The sequence below is a fragment of the Papaver somniferum genome, chromosome 2, assembly GCF_003573695.1.
Source record: "Papaver somniferum cultivar HN1 chromosome 2, ASM357369v1, whole genome shotgun sequence".
NCBI classification, from domain to species: domain Eukaryota; kingdom Viridiplantae; phylum Streptophyta; class Magnoliopsida; order Ranunculales; family Papaveraceae; genus Papaver; species Papaver somniferum.
This window is the reverse complement of record NC_039359.1, coordinates 26650116-26667509: the sequence shown is the minus strand read 5'-3', so window position 1 is coordinate 26667509 and position 17394 is coordinate 26650116.

Here is a 17394-nt window from a genome sequence, read left to right as displayed (position 1 = left end):
ACATTAGCCATGAGTGTAAGTCATGGCCGTTCACTATATAAGATCGAAATACCGACCTGTAATGAATATACACATTTCCTAGCAGAAAATACTTACACCACAGTGATCTGCTAAAATAATAGAAATACATATTGAAGCAGATACGAGACACATAACATACATCATGTCTGATGCAAATATTGTCCACTAGTGTTAGAGAATTGCTCGGTTGAACCCACCAAGCGTTGGTATGTCAAATTTGGTTGTCATATTTTAGTGAATCAAAACTCATTTAAAGAGTCGCTTGATTATTTACTAGATTCAACTTCGTATAGGTTAGCTAGAAAGTTACTAGGATATGAGACTTACAAGTATTACGTGAAGACTTGAAGAATGTGAAGAAGTAAATATCTACAACGACGACATCATCCTTCCTCTTGAGGTTAGTAATATTTGACTTGAACTGTTTCATTCCTAATGTATCTTTCAAGTCGTGCATGTTGAAAACATAACTTCGAAGCTGTGAATGATTATACTCTAGTTAGACATAGTATTAAGGAATTACAATACGAAGTATAATGTCTATCTTTTGAACTTCGTATATAATGTAGAATTCAGTAGGTATTTCCGTTAAGATAGAAACACTACTACACGTTCGTCTCGAGTAAGATGTTCTAGCGATTAAATACAATATAGAAAACTAAGAAGAAACAAGAACGATTCGACAAACAAAAGATTTCACTAATTCCTTGAAAAAACTCTTACACAGATTTCCTCACAAGAACTAGTCACTCAAAGCTCTCCCACAATAAGAACCCTAGCTGCTCTTTTGTTTTCTCACAAACAGGCGTTTGTTTTTCTCTAAGAAGAAGATATCTATAACTCTAACCTAACAGGTCCTTTTATATATCACACAACCTTGTTCCACAAGAACTTCCTAGGTTAGTTTTCTCGCTAAAATAGATAACCGACTCAACTAGGAAACTACATAACTTGGGAAACACCTAAGTAATGTTTCTGACCCGTTCTGGAATATTCCAGAACTTAACGGAACAAAACCTAACATGTAAGACATCGACATAATCGTATGAATGCTATTGTGATTATGTATGGTTATGGGTGAAGATTTCGTGCTGGAAACAATGTTTTACATTCGTTTAAAGGAAGTAAAATCATAAACTTGTTTTATGAATCGAAAGGGAAATCGCTAGGCTTATTGGTATTTTTATTCATTGCAAATCTTTGGATTACCAATATGTGTGTTTAGTATAACCGCTCATAACTTGTTTATGTATCTTGGTAAAACTATTCACATGCCTGACTTTTGTATTGGTATGACTTTTATTAGTGAAACCGATCTTAAGTAATCACCTGAGATGGTATGATCGATATTTTTTAATTGGTATGACCAACTCTAGACATTGGGGAACCGATCCTAGTAAGAGGTGCAACCAATCATAAGTATGTGGAATCGATCCTTGTAAGAGGTACACCAAGTCTTAGTTATTGGTAACCGATCCTATGACTTGTGCAACCGAGTACAAGTAAAATACCATAATTATGTGGTAACCTATCCTAGTACCTAGTCAACCAATTTTTGGAAAGCTAGTGTGACCGATCCTAGTACCCACATGGAGGTAGAACCGAAGCTTTGTGTTTTGGTAGAACCGTGAAACCCATTAATGGTGATTTGATATGATAATCAATCACATAGTTCTTGGAAGTAAGATGAACCAATTCTAAACTCGTTTGGAAGTGTGCAAAAATCGGTTCCAAGATTGTAAATATGAAAAAGGATTTACAAAGTAAAGATGTCGACATACTTTGAACATGTGCAGTGACTCTTATCTTTTATTATTCAAAATAAATTGAGATAAATTGAGAATCTTTTAGTTAAGGTTTTTAGTTTTATATGCTTTTAATTTCCAGCAATTAAATGCATATCTTTAGAAAATAAAATTAGTAATGTGCATTTACTAATTGGAGATTTTCTTCTGAGATTTCGGTTAATTTTTGGACAGTGCATTTCCAGGAATTATGAAAACCGATTTTGGCATTATTGCATATCTTTGAAAATATTCGGTTTCGGAATTTCCTTGGTGTCCAAATTTCCTTGGTCTATAAATATTGAAGTTTGCATTTCAAGCAAACTAATCCTCAGAGCCAGCAAACTACCTAGTTGTGTTGTTACTGGTGGAGCCGTCTATTTGGAGAGGAAAGTACCCTAATTAGGCGAAATCTTTTACGGTCGCTCGTTCTAAAGACTTCTTTGGGATTGGGAAGCTCTACGAGTACCGTTGGTGGGAAACTAGATAATTGCAGTTTCTTATTAGTTTTCGATTGATTTGATTGACTAATGGTTGTTGAACTTTGATTGCACCTAGTTTGTTTATGCTTGAGAATCTTCTCTTCTGATATAAGATTCACTCAAACTAGATCGAAGTATCGACGGGGATCTTTAGAACTGTCTGTAGATCTAAAGACATCTTGTGATAATCCGTTGTTAACAGACTCCATTCTGTGTGTGATTGATCACAACAGATAGAAGTTGTTTGTGTGCAGATATTTATTAAAGATCTAAAAAGATTTGAAGACAAATAAGATTTCTTATTTGAGTTCATAATCTTTGGTGTGCACAAAACTTGATCGGCTGGGGATCCAACTATAATTAGTTTATCTTTGTGATACATTGATTGATTAGTTGAGTAGATCGAATCAATACAATTCTTTGTGATTAAGAGTATTGATTGCATAGTCTAGACAATTACTTTGGTAATTGTTATTTTAATAGATAGATCTAAGAACCCGACAAAGGAGTTTATTAGGATAAACGGAAGAGCCTTTTGTCAAACTCATATCAATTGTTTTAAAAGAGTTGTTACCAAACAGATTTGGTGTTCCTTTATTGTTTGGAATACGAACCAAAGGAATTGTTACAAGTGCGTAACTTGTTACAAGTTGGAGGCGCAGGGATACTGAGGGAACTAGGTGAACTATAGGTTTAGTTGCTTGGTCTCAACTATACCAAGTTGGTTTAGATTTTGTATAGCGGCTTAATTCTGAGAGTATTCAATTCTGAACAAGGTCCCGGGGTTTTTCTGCATTTGCGGTTTCCTCGTTAACAAAATTTTACTGTGTCTTTTACTTTTCTATTTCCGCAATTATAATTGTTTTATTATAATTAGAAGTAAAATACACAAACGTTAATTCCTATTTACTTGATATCAATCCTATTGTGTTTGGTTATGTCCGAACCTATTATCAAGTAATCATACTTCGTTGTTGTATTGTCTTGATCTTCCATCCATAGTCAATCACACAAGTTATCTTGTTGTCTTATTGTCTTGATCTCGTATCCATAGGCGATCACACGAAGTGTGAACCGATTAGTTGTATTGTCTCGACTTAGTCCATACACAATCACTTTCGGACAAAGGACTTATAGGTGGAAAAGTTTTAGATTGAGGTATATTTGGGTACCCTCGTCTTTTCAATTGGTATCAGAGCAGGCAAACAAGAAAAGATCTAACAATCTGTGTTTGGTGCGATCCAACCTATAAGAAATTTAATCTATGTCTGATTCAATTAACGTAACGGCGGGATTTGAGTACTTCAAAAACTCGTGGTGTAAGACACGAATGAAGTATGTAATCCTCGTATTCCTAAATGTTTTAGGATCAAGAATTATATTTATGTATGTCTTGGGTGGCTTACATAATCCTTTTGATTCCGTAGGATTGTATATCATTATGTTTGATACTGACTGTGACAATGATACAATACTCTATGAGACAGGTTGTATCTTGAAAATGCATAAGATACCTCTCAAGATTTTTCATTATTATATGAACCATGGCTATTGTGTTCTTGAAAAATCTGGAATCTTAACTATATTTTGGATGACCTACCAAAGTATATATATGTACATTTTCAGATCTAAAACTTTCAATGTATCGCTATCTAGGATGCGATTTTGGAAACTGTGTAACCTTACAAGGAATGATTTTTCAGTTAATAATTCTATTAACAATGGATTGCTGCATACACCTCACAACTGTTTTAATGAAGCAAGTGGTCTTTTGAAATATTACAGGATTCATGATTCTAATGGTATTTTTAACAAATATCATATTATGTTCAAATTTATCTTTGCATACTCTGTTAGAAAATTCTTGAGTGAATTTCAAATGATGTTATCAAATTCTAGTAATAAAAGAGTAAAAAGATTTTTGTACAGAAACATAGAATCAATCCAAGATAAAGATCCATACCATGAAAAACCGGGTTTCCAAAAGAAATACCTAGATATAGAATCAGAATTGTCTCCCCAAAAGCTTCCATTTCTGATTTTGGTAGAATTTCCTAAAGCTAGTTATTTCCGGTTTTTGATATCTATTCTTCCTATAAAATATAACCTCTTGCTATTTTGACAAACATATTGGGGAAGAATGATCTAAACCGTAACTAGGGTTTTTCATATTTTCGCAAATATGAGAAAAAGGAAATCAAGGGAAGAAAACTCTGAAACAGACAAACTGGTTTTAAACCCATTTATTCCTCCTGGAGATATTGAGAAAATCAAGTATCCTCACTTGATCAAAGACAAACATGATCGTACAATCTTCGTGGATAGTACATGCTTTGAAGGATATTAAGCTTTAAAGGGAGTAAGTTTCACTGCTGAGAAGAGATTCGATCCAGATGTTTCAGAAACCAATTATGTGAAGTTTGTTCAAGACCGAATCTGGAAAAATATGTTCGGGTTTGAAAAATATTCACCTGATTTAGTAAGAATCTTTAATGCTAATATTCACAATATTAATCATGAAAATCTTACTTTTAGTACTTTGATTGGAAGTACTGTTCATCATGTCGAAAGAAAGATGATATCAAAAATCATCAATTACAAAGTGAAGGGGAATCATATGATTACCGGTTCTGAAATTGAGCACGATAACATTTCAAAACTTATCACTGGTAAAACCGTTGAATGGAAAAAGGGAAAGATCGGTAAACTTGTTGTGGCAACCCTTTTTGCTTGTACAAGAGATTCTCCACAATGGAGTAAAGAATTTACTGAATTTATATACTACCTTCTAGAAGGAAAAAATAAAATTGACATTTTTGGATTAATTATCAATCAAATGATTAAAATCATTGAATCTCTCAATACCACAACATTCCATAGAAATCTTGGATATCCCTGTCTCATCACCAAGTTGTGTGAAAACGCAATGGGGAACAACTTTGGAGATGAGAAAGATACTAAAACCGTCTCTCAAGGAATTATCAAGCGGATGAGTGGAACTCAAAAGGGATATAATATCTCATATGATCAAACCTATAGCAATGGAGATCTCATGTTCCACATTTTACGACTTGGGAGACAATTAGACTGTATTCAGAAACGGTTGGCCTTTGCCTTTAGAGATGATCCGGAAACTCTTGAAGGAATCCTAGTAATCAATAATGAGTTTCTAAAAGGTGAACAAGAACAAGACTCTGAAGAAGATTCTGATGAGCAAACAAATGAAGATTAATTTGTCTTCAAGAGAGAAAATAGACATTAGTTTTTGATTATTTCAATAAAGTCTATTTTGAATAAAACTATTTATTATGAATAAAATTATTATTTTATAATCTTTCTTGTGATAGTTTTTTGATTACGTAGCCTGTGCTTGAATGTTTTATATTATTACTATGTATGTTTATGGGATGTTTGATTTTGGTTTTCATAACTTTAATATTCGATCTCATATGGTGTGAACCCTTATGGTTTGGGTGACTTTTTGGTTTAGCAGGGTTAAGTTGTAGCCCATGTTGGTGGGCTTTATCAAAGGATCATAAGGGGTTCCCATTGAAACTAATATGTGAAAAAGTCACAATATGTTGAATCGTTTGGTTTAGCATAAAACATATTTGTTTCGGGGTTTCAACTTTTGCATTGCATTAGTTAAAACCGATTTTCAACCTTTCTTTGGTAAAGGTTGGTTCTAGTTGTTGTTCTTTTGTCTTGCGAGAGGATAACAACACAACGGGGGAGAGTTCTATGTGAACATGCGCTTAATGATATATCTTTCTAGGGAGAAGAGGATGCGGAACTTGAGGCAACAAATTTGTTAGTTAACCGTTTTCCTAGTTAAGAAAATCCTGATTTTATTGCATATATTTATTGCTTTTGCTTAACAAAATTTCGGTACAATTGATGTTTATTCCATTATCTGTGTATGGATGAGTATGTGATTCAATTGTTTCCGGTTAAGAAAAACTATTGTTGTCTTGCTTTATGGTTGGTATCAATTGTTTAGGATTACGAAATTTCGGTGCAATTGCGGTACTATAATGTCTATGTTTGTTTCAATTGCTTCCGGTTGAGGTAAATAATTATGCAAGTTGATTTATTTGGTTTGTATGAATTGTTTATGGGTTAACAAAATGTTTTCGGGATCAATTGTTTAGTCCAATTCGATTCCGGATAAGAGAAACTAAGTTAATTCTGATCTTAGTTAGACTTATCAAAGTGGAGGTTTCAGTTATTCAAGTCTAATCGAATGCCTTAACAAGAAATGCTAGTTAACTAACCTAGTACTTGTCTTGTTTAAAAGTGAAAGGTCTAAGTTATTATTTGAATAATTAGAACACGATGAGAAAAATAAAGTTAATTCTGATCTTTATTTTGGTCTTATCAAAAAAGCGATTGTATTTGTACAATCGGTTTAGCAAAAGAACTTAGGTGCTTAGTCAATTTTTTCATTTGCTAAACTATTAGGTAAAATTGCTTCGGGCAATTGTTTCCTTGGTAACATATCAAAATAAAATTACTTTGTATTTTCGGTTTTGATATTGGTTATCTAAAATGGTGTGTAGTTGCAGGAAATCCTACACTACACCCCTCAGAAGATTTCATTAACATTGAACTCATTTTTGGATTAACAGTCCTAATTTTATTGATGAATCTTTAAACAATCTTACAAGAAAAGATAAAGGAATCAAGAATAACCACTGCTCTAAATTTTCTCTCTCCTATTTACATGCTTCTCACTCAAAAAAGATCTCTCCCCTTCCTTTACAACTGAACGGCTATTTATAGGGAATTACATAGTGGATGACAGCTAATCTGTCCTTTAATTTCGGATATGACTTGCGACATTATCGCAACCTTATAAATATCAATCTCGCAAAATTTCCTTATTTTCGTAGGACCGTCACACTTTTCTCATGATTTGGTTGATGTCGTTTCTGAAGTTGTTCTGCGACACTGTCGTGTTGTGTTGTTAATAATTTCGATGAGGCATTATTGCTGCGAGATTCTGATCCTACATCTTACCTCTTCTCATATCTTTTCTGCGAAGTAGAGAACGATGTGAGAAATGCCGCAGCCATCCATCACTTCATATTCTGCATTTATCACACGTATCCTTTCTCCCATCTGTTTCTTGACACGTCTTCTGTAACCGTTGCTTTTCAACCACTCACGTCTTTTCGCATTAATTGTGTTTATATTCTCGAAAATCTCCTCTATATATACTCTTCTTACTCTCCCTTTTCTTTTTTTTTACTCTCTTTTTCATCTTCTCTGCAACTTCATCATTTTTTCCGTAAATTTCTCTGCTGTAATTTTTCTTCTATCTTCCTTCTTCAATCTTCTTAATTCTTCGTCCATTCCCATACTCTATATTCAGATATGCCTCCAAGTGGTCAAAAACATGAGAAAACCTTAAAGGAATTTCAAAAAGATCTTGCCGAGAAAGGTTTCACACTTTCTACCATTCCTGGTGAAAGTGCCAAATCAATTCTTTCTATCAAACTTTTCTCTGATCAACATTGTGATGATCAATCAATCATAGTTTCGCTGGGTCAAATTCTCGCAGGTCTCCCCATTCCTCTTTATGACCCAGATATTCCTCTGTTCTATGAGATTCTCGCTCACTCGGGATTTTCGCGAGCTATCTTCCAATTGAGTGGGGATTGCATCCGTCTGATGCTGGAGTTCGCTAACCGTGGTGCTGGTAAAGGATCTCTTTATTCCAAAGAACTTAGGGATCCTAAATTCGTAGATCTAGAGATAGTCGCTGAGAAGTATACAGTAGCGAATTTCTTCGAAAATTATGAATTAATATCCATGAAGAAAAGAATACTCGCTGGGGTATTCGCTTGAAAAGGAAGGATGTTATTGCTGAAGATAAAATGCTCATGCATGACATTGATTGGCATCTGGAATAAATAAAACCCCTCGCCAATCCAAAGATGATAAATGGTGCGTCTTCCCCTTGATGCTGAAAGGACCCTATATTGCTGGTTCTAATGTTTCCTGCGAATCTCAGCTTATCGACCCTGGGTATTCTCTTGGCCTGATAAAGTGAAAAGGTATATTTCTTCTAATTTCGCCCACTTTATGTTTCTTTATTTATCTTTACTCTTTTGTTCGCTGATTCTTGCGACATTCTACAGATCCAGAAACTGAAAGATAGCTACCGCAGGACTGGTAAAGCCAATACCTTGCTAGCTCTTCGCTCATACACAGATGAGGTAAGAAATATTCTTTTATGATTTTAAACATATATTGTTGCCTCTGTTTCTTATCTTCATTTGTGTGAGAAGGTTATTGCTGAAGTAGAAGAATCCACCAAGGCTGCGACGGCTGGTGATAAGGGTAAAGATATTCTTCGCAAAGGAAAATCATCTGCATCCTCTTCAAAGAAAAGAAAGAGAGGGAATTCTCCTCCTCCTTCAGATGTTCATTTCCCTGATGGTTCTGAAGATGATGAAGACAACAAAGATGATGATGACTCTGCTGCGAATAAAGATTCTCCACCTGAATCCTCTATGGCACAGTTATCTGGTATCTTCTCTGATTCTTGGCAAGGGATGGGAGATAATTGCCTCGCCAGTATATGCAAAGCTCTCGCAACTATTTGCGATACTCCTTTGTTGGATGGTGATAGTTCTCTTCGTGGAGTCTCCAGATCAGTGACTCCTAGCTTCCTAAATTCCCTCAATAGTTTGGTATGCTTCGTCTTTTTACTTCTTCATTATTGTGACTCAAAATTTCTTTTTATTTTAATTATTTTTGTATTTTCTTCGCAGTGGAAAAGCTTCTTTCGTGTTGCCTCAGATTTGGAGAGGAGACGCGAAATTCTTGAAAAGAAGAATCTTCAATTTCGTACGAAGAATGAAGAACTGGAAACTGAAGCTAAAGGTCTTCGTGAGAAGAACGAACAATTAGAAGCTGAAGTTAAAGGTCTTCGCGAGAAGAACAAACAACTGGAAACCGACACTTCTTCGCAAAGGAACAAAATTTCTACTCTTCAAAAAGCTAATGATCAGCTCTATGGTATGCAATTTTTCTCCTTTCCTTTCATTCATTCATCATATTGTCTTATCTTATTTGATTAATCCTTTTTGCAGACATTTATGGTCTTTCTGATGAAGCCATTCTTCTTCGTTCATTTCCCGATGCCCTAGATAATGACACTCTTCTTGAACATCTTAATAAATCTTTGAATAGTTTCTCTAATGATAAAATTTCATCTCTGCCTTTGAATGAACTTAAATCCAAATTTCGCCTCTTAGAGATTGATCATAGATCTAGTTTAGGTTTAGCCAACCAATTTAAACGTTTTTATCTCAATTCTAAAGAGAAGATCAATGAATTAAAACCAAGATTAGCAAACTTATAGATGATAAAGATCGTATCTCTGATCAAGGTGTTAAGGCTTTGGCGAAATTCCAAGAGACTCTTCTTGAGGTTCAACTTGAACGAGATGAAGCCAATCGTCAAAATGTTGTGCTTAGCGAGAGAGAAAACCAAGTTCGTTCTCTCTTCTCATAAATAGTGATGATGAGTTCGCTTGGGCCGCGACAATCTTGGATAACGCCAGAAAAGATTTAGGTGTAAATGTTAGTCTCCAAGTTGAGCATACAGCCTTGATTAGAGATATGATTTCTGAGAGAGAAGGTCATTAACTGTTTTCCTTTATTAATCTTTGGTTTTTCACGAGTTTTTATCAAGTTACTGATTAATTGTATATGCTTCGCAGGATCTGAAAGTAGATATCGCCAAAGAGTTGAGGAACTTGAAGCTGAAAAAGAGGAACTCGCAAAGAATCTTTCTTCTCGCAACGACAAATATTCTAGATTAAAGAATCAAACAAGATCACTGTTGCGAACTTTAAGAACGACGCTCTGCATTTTCGCAATCAAACTATTCAAATGGTTTGTGATGACCATAGTATTCCTCACTCTGATTATCCTTGTCTCTTGGAGGAGATCCCAAAGAACATTCCTAGTCTGACCATCTCTGATAGCGAAGCTGATGATGAAGAATCTGATGGTGATGAAGGTTCTGATGGAGATAAAGGTTCTGATGCAGACGAAGAAGAGAACAAGTATGAAGATGATGAAGGATCAACTAAGAAGTAGTCTTTGTTTCTTTATTTATCTCTGTAATACTTGTACATTTATTCCTTCTTTTTGTATATTTGCGAATTCTTTTGGTTCCCCATATTCCTTAATATATGAGTTTCTTTCATTTCGACCTGCATTCATTAAAACATTTCTTCCTTGCAATACGGTTAATCAACATAATCATTAATTTTTGAATTTTTGCGTAAATCTATCATGTGGAGACAAATAACATTTTTTAATTTCATTCATTCCCATACTTGCCTCTGTTATTTGTATCCAAATTAGAGATTTTGCAGATTTTTCTTATTTTGTGCCTCAACTTCGCAGTTGTTTATGTATAATTTCGCAATCATATGCGAAGTGAATTTTGATTCTTTTCAAAATCTCATTCCTGTGTGTTCTTATTTTTCCTTCCTAGTTAAAGGTCTTATTATGCCACCTCTTGTCATTGCGACAAAATCGCAGGACGTCCTTGCACTTTCATGCAAAAACCCATTGATCTTGCCTTAAATTTTTTATTTGTATTATTGCCTCTCCAGGATAGTTACGACAATATGATAGGCCTAAATTTTCTTGCGAAAATAAAGCCCCATGACATTGCCGTCTTGCGACGAAATCGCAGGACGTCTTCGCACTTTCATGCGAAAACCCATTGATCTCGTCTTATCTTTCTCTTTAGTATTATTGCCTCTTCAGGATTGTCGCACAAATATGAAAAGCCTTAATACCCTTGCGAGTAAAAAGCCTCATGACATTTGCGTCTTAAGACACTTATCAGCTCCCTAATGGAGGGTGCCGCCCTTATCTCCCCCTGGTTGCCCCTTCAAGGAGGCGTACCTCTACCATACAAGGTTGGCTCCTCCTATTCGGTCTTAACAACAACCAGTTGTTTTCGCATACTCTTATCCATTTTACCTATAGGGTTTATGGTTACGAGACTGCACCCTAAGTGGGGTTTTCTTCGGGCCGAGTGCAGTATAAGTCAAGACTTGTCAAGAATGGCAAGGTACGCTCCAGACGCCCCTGACACTCTTGACTCAACCGTGTACCTCGGCGCCTTGGTTAGATTCTGCACTCCTTGGGAGAGTCCTTATTACCTTAGTCGCCCAACCTAAGTCATATGCTTAAGCTGAGAATCCAAGGTGCCTCTCCCGGATGGGCTTTATTGACCCCAAATCTCCACGACTCAAGTTCCGGTGGCGGTGTAGCCTTTCCCTGAGCCATGCAACAGGTACCCCCTTATATGACGTACTTTAGGTCTTACATTTGCCTCTTGCGAAATTGTATTCACGAACTAGGGTGTACGCCATAAAGGTTTGCCCCTTTCTCTTTTGTCATTGTTCTTTGATTGTCTTTTGTAGAATTCATTATCTCTGCGAGATTCTCGCACATCATCACATCGTCTTTGCACTTCTCAATATCTTTTTTATCATTCAGTAAAATATACTTTTTGAAAATTTTCGCAACAAATCAACCATTCATACACATCTTATTTTCTGCTACTGCTTTTTTGGTAGTGGTATGTTCACCATTTCTTATTCTGAGCTAGCATTAGTTTCGCAACATTTTTTCTTCTTTTCGTTCGATTGCATCCAACATCAATCTCTCACTTCTTTGTGTCTCTTTGATTTTGTGTCGCCAACTTTCCTTCTTGTTTGCTCTTCCTTTGCAGGATTCTACCTCAGTTTCGTAACATTTCTTTCCTCCAACCCAATCTCCTTTTATGATTCCTACACCGCTGGGGTGAGGGAATTCGATGCAATGGTGGAAAGTTGAAGCTACACCTAGAATCCCATGTAGCCAAGGTCGACCAATTAATGCACTGTAGGGTGACTCTACGTCAACAACACAGAACAGGATTTCAGAAGATATTCCCTTCAATGGAATTCACATAGTAACCTCCCCTTTAGGCTTGTTGGCAGTACCATTAAAACCATATATCTTATATGTTGATGGTATAATATCATCATCTCCCCCTCCCATGGTTTTATCAGTATGATTGAATAAGATGTTCACAGAGCTTCCGTTATCGATTAGAATCCTATTAATTGCCCATGAGTCTTCAGCTTCATCATCTTCATCTTCTTTCGGTTTTGGATTAATTTCTAATTTTACCACTAATGGATTGTCATGTACTTCTCCACCTTCAGGGACTTCTTCTGCGGTAAAGAAATAGTCTGTTTCTGTCATTCCTCTAGCGGCGAGATTTTCACAATATTCATAATTTCTCTTCCATCATTGTCTCTTGTGAACACTCTACTCAAAAAATTGTCATGAAAATCTTCAATTGTCTTGTATGAATGTACGATAGAGTGACAGAATAGATTCTTTGCTTTTGCACCAACTTCTACGAAGAATGTTTCCTTTTCTTTTACCGTGTTTACTCTGTGATGCTCTAGTGGTGGTGGCGGCAATGGTTGATATTGTGGATGCCCTACCAGAAAGTGGTTTAGCTTTCCTTGATCTATCATTCTCAGAATAATTCTCTTTATATTTCTGCAATCATTTGTAGTATGTCCATGGAAATGATGATAAGAACAGAACTCATGACTTATGTTACTTGGAGGTGGTTCAGTTCCCATGTTCCATGGTGTCGGTATATTCTCCATCAAAATTATAGATTCCCATATTTTCTCCACGCTTGCATTTAGAGGTGGCATCTTGATCTCCTCCCACATTATCTTGTGGCTTCCCTGTCCTCTATGATAGTTTTGCCTCTGACCTCCATAAGTTTCTCGCGGCTGATCAAGTCTTTGAATCTTGTTATTTCCACCACTATTGTAGAAATTTCTTTCTCTTTCATACTCTTGATCTCGGCTTCCTATAGCCACCAGTTTCTGTTGATTGTTTCCCGTCACCTTTTCTTGTTGTCTTTGCGAAGTGCTCGCCACTGTGTTTATTAGTTTTGGTAATAAGCTTGCATTTGCTGCTTGTGAAATGGTATTCGCAACTAGGTATGATTCCATCTCATTTTTCCTTTCCTCTAGATCAATATACTCTTCCTGAAGTTCTCGCAGTTCGGTCATTGTGATGGTGTTCTTGACTCTGAAAATTTGGACATATAATAGATTGGTTGCGAACATAGCATTGATAAATGACAAGATAAGATATCTCTCATCCACACGATCAGCCATCTCACTACACATAGTCCTCCACCTTTTGGTCAGATGCTTCAGACTTTCGCCAATCCTTTGTTTTAATCCAAACACATCTTCAATACCAGGTCGCGAAGAATTGTTACTTATATATTTTTGTCTGCAAATGATTGAAAGATGTTATTGTATTTTTTGGTAAACCTTCGAACCATTTTAACGACTCTCTTGTTAGACTGGATGCAAAATACTTACACAATACGACATCATGATTTTCCCACTGTAACATGCATCTCACATAGGCTTTGATGTGTTGAATTGCACAAGTTGTTCCATCAAAGATGTTGGTTAATGCGATCAAATTGCATTTCGGAGGTATTCCTCATAGTTGTACTTCTCTTGTAAATGGAGTTTTCGCAGCTTCTTCTATAGCTTCATCTAATTGTATTCTGCATACTTCTCCTCTATTATTTAGCATTCCTCTCATTTCTTCCAATTCTTTTAAGATTTGTTCATTTACGCCTAAATTTTGATCCATTGGTCTTTTTAATTTCGCCTCCCTTCTTCTGCGTTTATGTCTTTCTTCTCTCGCGAAATTTTGCATTTCTTCTTCATCATTCTCATCTCGTCTTCTCCTGCAATTCTCTTCCTCATCTCTATCTTGAATTCGCATATAATGATGTCTCTCATTTTCCCCTCCATAATTTTGTTCATTTCTTATCAATTCCATTCGTTGTCTTTCAACCCTCCTCTGTACTCTATCATACTCTTCATTGAGATTACCGTTATTCCGGTTTTGTGCACGCCTTCTTTCTCGATTGTCTTGATTATTCTGGCGAATCGCTTCCTGTAGCTCTTGTTCTTCCATTTACGCTCTCAATATTTCACGTTCGCAAGTTAAATGTGCTTGTTCAGCATAGTGTCTTTCAATTTCTTCTTCAATCGTTTGTTGATTTCTTTGAGCTTCTCTCTCATGTAAAATTCTCCTTCATTCCTCTCGATTCCCTTCGCCATCTTGATTATTTCTTCCTTGACGTTGTTCATTCTCTTGATTTCTATCATTTTGCCTATCATCAAAAGTTTCATTTTGTGGAACGTAACGATCATCAGTCCTTTCTCTATCTTCCCGATGTTCTTCATTAGGATTTGGTATTTCTTCTCGAATATTATTTCCAGCATTAACTGTGGGCGAGTTTCGCCTCATTTCTCTTCTAGTCGATCTTGAATATGATCTTGTAGTACTTCTCGATCTTCTACTCTGTAGTCTCATATTTTCCATCCTCAATTCGTGATTTTGCCTTGTTAGATTTGCACGTTCTTTTGTCTCAGCTCTTCTTTATTCATGTATTCTTCGTCTCAACATTTCTAACGCTCCAATTTCCTCATCTCCATGAGTTATTCCTTCATATGCTTCTTGATTTATCTCTACCTGTCTATGGTTCCTGGTTTGCTGCTCTTCTTCTACTTCTTCTGCTGAATTTGATCGCCAAGTGTGGACACTCACTCTATCATAATCTGCTGTTCCATTTTGTACCGGTGTTTGCTGAACTGGCGGTTGAACTTGATTTTCTCCATTATTTCTCCTTCTAGTAGATTCTCCCATTTCACTTCTCTCCCTTCCAGCAAGTCTTTTACTTCTTCTTCTAGCAGCTGTCGGTTGTTCCGATACATTTCTCCTTCTAGCCATTCTTTCAATACTAACAAATTGTAAGAGATTATGTAAGTTTTTTCACCAATTACTTTTAATTCTAATAAATCACAATATTAATCTTCAACTTTTTCTAGAACAATCTTCAATCTTCAACCTCTCCCCGTTTCTAGCGCCATTATGTAGTTGTAGGAAATCCTACACTACACCCCTCACAAGATTTCATTAACATTCAACTTATTTTTGGATTAACAATCCTAATTTTATTGATGAATCTTTAAACAATCTTACAAGAAAAGATAAAGGAATCAAGAATAACCACTGCCTAAATTTTCTCTCTCCTATTTACTTGCTTCTCACTCAAAAAAGATCTCTCCCCTTCCTTTACAACTGAATGGCTATTTATAGGGAATTACATAGTGGATGACAGCTAATCTGTCCTTTATTTTCGGATATGACTTGCGACATTATCGCAACCTTATAAATATCAATCTCGCAAAATTTTCTTATTTTCGCAGGACCGTCACACTTTTCTCATGATTTGGTTGATGTCGTTTACTATGTCGTTTCTGAAGTTGTTCTGCGACACTGTCGTGTTGTGTTGTTAATAATTTCGCTGAGGCATTATTGCTGCGAGATTCTGATCCTACATGGTATGTGGAACCCTCGTGCTTAACTCTTATAGATTATGCAAGTCTTTTAAGATTTGTAAGATCCTTTCGGTTTGTCCTTTATTTGCTCGTACCTTTGTCATTTTGTGACAAAAATGGGGAGAAATATATGGAGTAAACAAGTGATTTGGTATCAATAAGGAAAGGACAATGGTGCTTAAACGTTATATCTAACGAAAGAGTAAAACATAGACTAAGGGAGAGTAACATACCATATTGATACTTGTGGTTATCTTAACTACAAAGGGAATAACAAAGATGTGAGGATTGAAAATCTACCTATCTTACCTTTAGGGGGAGTATTAGCTTTGTTATTATAATGTCAACATCGGCATTTATGGATTGAATGTATACAGGTTATTGGACTGTTGAAAATTGGAAACAAGCGTATGTGTAATTTTTTTATCCATATGATATAAGAGTTTTGTCACTAAAATTGACAAATGAGGAGATTGTTAGAGCATTGCTCGGTTGAACCCACCAAGCGTTGGTATGTCAAGTTTGGCTGTCATATTTTAGTGAAACAAAACTCATTTAAAGACTCGCTTTATTATTTACTAGATTCAACTTCGTATAGGTTAGCTAGAAAGTTACTAGGATATGAGACTTACAAGTATTACATGAAGACATGAAGAATGTGAAGAAGTAAAGAGCTACAACGACGACATCATCCTTCCTCTTGAGGTTAGTAATATTTGACTTGAATTGTTTCATTCCTAACGTATCTTTCAAGTCGTGCATATTGAAAACATAACTGCGAAGCTGTGAATGATTATACTCTAGTTAGACATAGTATTAAGGAATTACAATACGAAGTATAACGTCTGTCTTTTGAACTTCGTATATAAGACATCGACATAATCGTATGAATGCTATTGTGATTATGTACGGGTATGGGTGAAGATTTCTTCCTAGGAAACAATGTTTTACATTCATTTAAAGAAAGTAAATTCATAATCTTGTTTTATGAATCGAAAGGGAAATCGCTAGGCTTATTGGTATTGTTATTCATTGCAAATATTTGGATTACCAATATGTGTGTTTAGTATAACCGCTCATAAATTTTTTATGTATCTTGGTAAAACTATTCACAATGCCTGACTTTTGTATTGGTATGACTTTTATTAGTAAAACCCGATCTTTAGTAATCACCTGAGATGGTATGATCGATATTTTGTAATTGGTATGACCAACTCTAGACATTGGGGAACCGATCCTAGTAAGAGGTCCAACCGATCACAAGTATTTGGAATCGATCCTTGTAAGAGGTAAAACAAGTCTTAGTTATTGGTAACCGATCCTATGACTTGTGCAATCGAATACAAGTAAAATACCATAATTATGTGGTAATCGATCCTACTACCTAGTCAACCAATTTTTGGAAAGCTTGTGTAACCGATCCTAGTACCCACATGGAGGTAAAACCGAAGCTTTGTGTTTTGGTAGAACCGTGAAACCCATTAATGGTGATTTCATAGGATAATCAATCACATAGTTCTTGGAAGTCAGAAGAATCAATTCTAAACTCGTTTGGAAGTGTGGAAAATCGGTTCCAAGATTGTAAATATGAAAAAGGATTTACAAAGTAAAGATGTCA